This window comes from Castor canadensis, chromosome 14, assembly GCF_047511655.1.
Source record: "Castor canadensis chromosome 14, mCasCan1.hap1v2, whole genome shotgun sequence".
NCBI lineage: Eukaryota > Metazoa > Chordata > Mammalia > Rodentia > Castoridae > Castor > Castor canadensis.
Genome location: NC_133399.1, coordinates 30858589 through 30866137, shown reverse-complemented (window position 1 = coordinate 30866137; position 7549 = coordinate 30858589). Strand labels below are relative to the sequence as shown.

General features: G+C 35.8%; 2 pseudogenes; both read right to left on the bottom strand.

The window, feature by feature from the left end:
• Positions 1 to 431: 431 nt before the first annotated feature.
• Positions 432 to 631, bottom strand: LOC109702252 (cytochrome c oxidase subunit 7C, mitochondrial pseudogene; annotated as a pseudogene).
• Positions 632 to 4544: 3913 nt separating this feature from the next.
• On the bottom strand, positions 4545 to 5788 carry LOC109678787 (lipoamide acyltransferase component of branched-chain alpha-keto acid dehydrogenase complex, mitochondrial-like; annotated as a pseudogene).
• Positions 5789 to 7549: the final 1761 nt, after the last annotated feature.

Here is a 7549-nt window from a genome sequence, read left to right as displayed (position 1 = left end):
TTGAGGCCAGCCTGGGCTACACAGCAGAATCCCAAATCAAACAAACAAACAAAAAAAAACCTGTGCTGTATTCACAATTGGCAATTGTCTGGATTCCTTCTTTATAGTGTCTTTTTGTGGCCTTAATATCACATGATAACTGGTCTTATAAATGAAAAGGTTGGTATGTTCCTCCTTGTTGATTTTCCAGGCCAGTTTGTGTGCAATAGGGGTTACTTTTTCCTTTAATCTTTGGTAGAGTTCACTGGAGAAGACACCTGGGTCTGAAATCTTATTTATGGGAAAGTTTTAAACTATGAATTCATTTTCTTTAATAATTACAAGTTTCTTCATATTGTTTATTTTTTTTCTTTGTGTCTATGTTTGTAAATAATAGTATGCTGTGAGTTCAAGAGGTTGAAACATTCTTCATACCTGTTAAATGGATGAATTACAGCCTTATTTCTCAAGCAATTGATGTCTTACTATAAAGAAAGGTGCAGCAAATCCAGATCCAAGGTACAAGGTCATCATAACCAGTAACTGCCACTTGTTTTCCACTGGAAATGGGAGATTCTGCCTGGAGCCCTCCTCGTAAATGGGTCTGACAGACCACAGAGGTGGTGATGCTCCAGGTGCTCTGACCTAACATGGTGGTATTCGAAGTTCTGCTAAAGCACAGAGTCGAAAGGCAGAAGAAGGGGCAACACTATTGTCTATTCTTCTTGAATGAGCTCTGGTGGCTTATTTGTTTTTAAGAAATTGTTCTATTTCTTTTCACGGGTCAAATTCACCAGTATAACTTGCTCCTAATTGTCCTGTATTAGCATTTAACATCTATAGGATTTATAGGCATAGTTTCTGTTTTTGTCCTGATTTTGATATGTGTCTTTTATTCCTCTTCAACTGGGCTGGAGTTTTTGTGGATGTTTATATGGCACCATCTCTCGGCTTACTTGAAATTTAACTTATTTTTAGAACTTTGCCCTTTTCTTTCTTTCTTTCTTTCTTTCTTTCTTTCTTTCTTTCTTCTCTCTCTCTCTCTCTCTCTCTCTCTCTCTCTCTCTCTCTCTCTCTCTCTCTCTCTCTCTCTCTCTTCTTTCTTTCATAATGGGGTCTCGTTATGTAGCCCAGGGTGTCCTGTAATGCACAATCCTCCTATCTCAGACTCCCAATGCTGGGATTTACAGACATGCACCACCATGCCCAGCAATTTCCTTTTGTGTGGTTCTAGGTCTTGAACTCAAGGCCTTGCACTTGCTAGGCCGTGAGCCACTCCACCAGCCCTTATTTCATTGGCTGGTTTTGAGATAAGGTCTCACTTTATGTGTGGGCCAACCTGGGCCAGCATCCTCCTTCTTGTGTTCCTTGAGTAGCTGGGATGTCAGATACACCCCTCCACACTCAGCCATTTGTTCAGGTGGAGTCTGATGAACTTATTTTGCCCAGTCTGGCCTCGAATCAAGATGCTCTTGATCTCTGCCTCCCAAGTAGGTGGGATTACAGACTTGAGCCATGCACCTGAAGCATTTTCAATCATAATTGCTGTTTGGCCAAATTGTACTCAATTTGTACTCCTCATTGGGGAGGAGACCTTATGGGCAGGGGCCTCCATCATTATCTATTTAGTCTGAGGCTCTGTTCCACCCACACAAACTCACTTGCCCACTAGTTAGTCTCCCTGATTTTAAAAAAATCTCATTTTAAGGCAGGTACCTGTGGCTCACCCCTGTAATCCAAACTACTTGGGAGGCTGAGGCCAGGAGGATCATGGTTTGAGGCCAGTCCAGGCAAACGGTTTGAGAGACCACCATCTTCAAAATAACCATAATGTTACTGGAGGTGTGGCTCAAGCAGTAGAGTGCCTGCTTTGCAAGTACAAAACCCTGAGTTCAAATCCCAGTTCCACCAAAATAAAAAATTCTCATTTAAAATTAAAAAAAATACTTTCTATAGCAGAAGTTTTATACTTGCCCTTTACAACTAATCTTCCAGGACACTACTTCCTCATGATCTGAGAAGAGAAAGTACTTTCTTGCTTATGGAGCTAAGTCCATAGAACTCCTTGTATTTAGCCTGATAACCATGTCTCTCTGCATTTATTTTGGTAAGTGTAATACTTTATTTTCTTATTTTATTTTACAGTTCTTTGCTTAAAGAAATTTGATTTTTGTCTTACAACTCCATTGGCAAATTTCTGTGTTACCTTTTATTTCACTTTTTTGGGCTGGTTCTGGGGTTTGAACTCAGGACTTTGAGCTTGCAAAGCAGGTGCTCTACTGCTTGAGTTGTATACTTTAGTGGTTATTATACTTTTTGAAAGTAACTGGGTTTGAATGACATAGAGCTAACAAGCTATGCCTTGAATTTTAAATAATCTATTTTTAATGTTATAATTTCATGTAGAATAAATGAACATTGTATAAAATGTTGATAAACACCTGAAAATATTGATGTTCTTAAATATAAAATATTTTAAAATGAGCATTAATCTTGGATACAATCTCCACCTATTAAGCATGATTGAAATCTATCCCAATGTTCTGAGCATATGGACCCATTTGTATACCAGTGCCTTTTGGAGATATTTTTTATAGTCATTTAAAAGTATGATAATGTAGAATTATTTATTAATACACGAAGTTACTCATAATAGAATGATTAATTAAAAACTCAAGTTATAAAATAGTGGGTACAGTATGATCTAATTTTTATAAAAAGGATAGCGTTATATACAGATATACATATCAAAATGTTAACAGTATGATTAAGTGCTATTTTATTTTGTTAGTAATTCTCCCTTTTTATTTTTTGGCAGTACTGGGGATTTGTACTCATGGTCTGCATGCTTGCTAGGCAGGCACTCTACCACTTGAGCCATTCCACCAGCCTTGTAACTCTTATTATCTGATTCTCTTTTTGTGTGTGTCACATGGTCTCACTACATATCAGAGAGAGGCTTCAAACTTACTTACTATGTAGCCCATGGTGTCCACAAACTCATGAGTCTCCTTCCAGGGAGAAATGCTGAGATTATAGGCCTGTACTAAAATTCCTAGCTCTGAATTTTTAAAATAACAGCATTTATTTGATTATTATGTTGATTTAGAAATGATTTCCATTTTGGAAAAAATCATGTAGACATAAAGCTATCCTTTGTCTGTCACAAAACTCTATTTAAACAACCATTTTGGTATGCCATATTCAGCTGGACAGTATTAGAAACAACATTGATTTCTGAATTTTGAAGAAGATATTGGATTAGAGTCATCTTTATGCTCTTTCTTTCTGAAGTAAGTGGACTTTTAACAAAACAATCATTATGAAGACTTCATTTCTTTAATGTCTTGCTAGCATATACTAGCAAATATTTTAACATTTCTATATTTGCTAACAGTATACCTTGATTAGTACACCCCTTCCATCACTTTCCCCCATTCTTCTCCCCACTTCTTAAAGCAATTTCAATAGGTTTCATTGTTGAGTTGTTTTTACAACTGTATTAAGTACATCAACCATATTCACCCTCCCCCAACTGGTCCCCATTTCCAGTCAGAGTCTGTTTTACATTCTTGTCTGAAGCCTTCATTTCTGTGTAAAATGTACTGTTTTATTTTAATGCCCATGATTTCCCACCAAACTCTTCTCTTATTCATGTTCCTACTCAGGATCTGGGGAATGGGGTAGACCCAAATTCTTTTTCTGATCCCATTTTTAGCAGAAGATTGAGAAAATTAAAATGCAGTGAACTTTTGAATGTTAAAAAATGTCAGTGGCTGTTACACTTAAAGTACCTTTCTCAAACGGAATGAATTTGCAAAGGTCAAGATTTTCCCCAAGTCAAAAGCATTACCAAAATTCTAAAGGCATATACATTTTAGACAAATATCTTTAATACCTTACTAGTTATAAAACTATAATTACAACCAGGTAATAAATTTCCCTTTAACAAATATGTTGATTTATAAAACAAGACATTTATTGATGATAACTTCTATAAAGCAAGAATAGATTCCTGGTTATCTTAATTGCACATATTTTATATAACAAGTAGCACAATTGTAGGGAAATGGAAAATATTTTTACACATAGATTTCTTTTTCAAATTTAAGTATAATTTAAAAGTTTAATTAAGGAATAGATAAAAATAAAAGATAAACAAGGCAAATATTGTATGTATATGTATACTTATTTTTTTGTAACATTAATTTTGTTTCCGTACCACTTTCCGTATTTTGGGACACATATTTTAGTACCATAGTTAGAAGTCATACTCAAATGGCAGAGTGCTTGCTTAGCAAGTGTGAGGCCCTGAGTTCAATCACACACTACTTATCTGTTACCCCCCAAAAAAGTCATGCTCTGACCTATAAAACATGAAAGCCCCAGGAGAATCATTACACCATTATTCATTTTCAATGTAAGTCTAATAGAATAGTGATAAATATTGCACCTGAGGACACAACACAAAACATTTCTAATGCAAATTGTAATGAATAATATATGTTAGCACAGGTAGGTTTTATATACTCTTTGGCAATATCACTGGTTTGGCATAGGTACTACTAATTGATCCAGGATTGGAAAGAATAATGTTCCTTTAGTAAGTCCAATGGTGCTAAGCCCAGTTTCTGGAGGTTGTTCCATTCAGGGGTGATCTCACATGCAAAGTATATCTGAATGTTTCTCACTTTAGGGACTATTAATCACTACTAAGTATCAATTGCTATCTCATGTTATGAGAGCCTTGTTTGTTATATTTTGGCAGTTTTCATCCCCAGAATCATGAAGCATATGAATCTGTAGCAATCTCAAAGAAGCAGGCTTTAAGGGGAAGGGCATAAAAGGGAATTTAATACCACCAGCCAAAGCAATGAGTTTTAATTCTTCCTGTGACTTACCAGGTCAGTACAGGCAACCTCAGCACTATAAGCAAAATGAGGTATCTTCAGGGCTGCAGTTATGGTCCTAACGACTGTTTTTTGAAAGCTTGGCACTAATTCTGTTTATTTTTGCCTGTGAATATTGGAAGTTTTGCTATTTGTATGGAAACAATCCTCTCTTTTGGTTTTGGTGGAGAAGATGTAATTTCAGCTTTTAGTGAAGGAGGAAATATGGTTCCTGTCTAGTTTTCCAAAGAGTTGAGAATATCTTCTTTAAGTTTCCTGCCATCTTTTTCTGAGCTAACAACTTCATTTAACTTGATATTGTATTCCTTTGTCAGATGGTGAACTTTAGGAGTTGTGATTTTTTTTGGCCCTTTACATTTTAGTGTGGGTGCTCATTGTGGTACATAGAAGGAATTTCAGCAACATCTACTGAATCATGTTTTTGTGGCAGTACTGGGGTTTGAACTCAGCATCTCACACTTGCTAAGCAGTCATTCTATTACTTGAACCACTTTGCCAGCCCTTTCTTATGTTGGGTATTTTTGAGATAGAGTTTGGAGAACTATTCCTAGGGCTGGCCTTGAACCATAATCTTCCTGATCTCTGTCTTCTCAATAGCTAGGATTGTAGGTGTTAGCTGCCAGCATTCAGCTATTCTGAATCTTTTAACTTCCCTTTCTATGTCTACTAATGGCTTCCCCACATAGGCAATATTGTCTAAATTGAAAGGGTTTTTTAATGACTCAATCATAAAGACTAATGATGGTATCAGAATCTTTATCACTTTGAAGTTCTTAGATTCTATCAAACCAAGACACTGTATCACCTTCTTTCTTTTTATATTTTTGTTTTTTTGTGATGCTAGGGTTTGAACTCAGGTATTTGTGCTTGCAAGGCAGGTGCTCTACTGCTTGAGTCATGCCACATGCTCTTTATCTTTGGTTACTTTTGAAATAGGGTCTCATTTTTATTTTATTTTTTTATTTGGCAAGGGTTATCCTTGAATCATGATTCTACTGATCTCAGCTTCCCAAGCATCTGGGATTACAGGCATGAGTGACCAGCACCTGGCCAAATATACCATTGTTGAACAGTTATTTCTCTAATCCCTTCCCTGGGGTATGAAAGTTTGAACTGAAGAACCTGTCCCTGCAGAGCAGCAGTAGTTTTCAGCAAGTGATGTGATAACTATTTGAATTAAGAACAACTGAAGAAAACATATACATTTTGGCTTCAAACTATGGACATTACTGTGTTTGGAAAAATTGAACACAAACCATGTCTGATTTGGCAGTGAGTAGCTTGACTTGGCTTGAACAACTGTGTAAAAGAAAGCTCAGAGACCAAATTGTTGATAACAACTGCCCAGCATTCTGGCTCCAGGTCCTCAGCACATGCTCGACAGCCATCTCCTTTTTTTTGGTGTGACTGGGGTTTGAACTCAGGGCTTTGTGATTGCAAAGCAGACACTTTACTGCTTGAACCACATCTCCATCCCATTTTGCTCGGCTTATTTTGGAGATGTGATTCCATGAGCTATTTTCCTGATGTTCTTGATATCAAAGTTTCCCAAGTAGCTAGGTATGAACCACTGGTGCTTTTCTGCTGAGACCATTTTACCTGGAGATTTTTAATTGAGTTAAAGCTTCAATTAAAAAGAAGAAACAACTTTAACATATACTCTCAGTTTTCTTCTTGTTTGTTTCTTTTTATTTCATTTTTTATTGTTGTTCTGGGGATACATTGTGGCATGTACAAAAGTTCTTCTAATATATCATACTTGAATTCACCCTCTCCATCATTCTCCTTTATTCCCTTTCTTCCCATTCCTAGAATAGTTTCAACAGATCTAATTTTTCCATTAACATACATGCGTACAAAGTACTTGCACCATATTCACCCTGCTCCACCCTTTCCTCACATCCTCCTTCCTCTCATTGGTACCAACCCCCAAGAGACAGGACCTGTTCTATTATCCTGTTCTCCAATTTTATAAAAGAAAAAAATGACAGATCTGTATTTTTTTAAAGTTAGCTCTACAGGGAGTTTCCTTGTGATATTTCCATGAATATATCTATTATAACCCAAAGAGGTTCATCTCCTCTATTTCTATATTTCGCCTAGTCCCCTTCTTATGGTGATTTCAACAGATTTGAAAATTCTTTATTCACTCTTGTACAGGAAGTAAATCAACCATATTCACCTTCTTGACTTCCTTCTTTTACCCTCCATCTCTCATATGTGACTTCCAGTTAGCATGCCCTGTTTTTCATAATATTGCTTGTATTTGTATTAGGTCTGTATTCCATATATGAGAGAAAACATGTTCTTAGTTTATATAAACTATAAAAACTATTGTGATAACATGGAAAAGCTGTTTATAAAAACAATGGAGTTATGATCCTATATACATTTTGGCAATGAGCATTGAATAGAAAAATAGATTAGAAATTTCTGAGCAAACTATCAATAATTAAGCTTCAATATACACCTGGAAAAGATGATAGTGTACAACCTCAATGCTTCTGTTTTATAAAATCTTAGTTAATATTTAATTACAGTATTAATATGTATATATAGAAGAATATTTTCATCCTAAAATAGAAAGCAGTCTTCCTGATATCACTAATAATATGGGATATTCTTTTGTAGTTTTAATTAAATGATACAAAATAGTATAG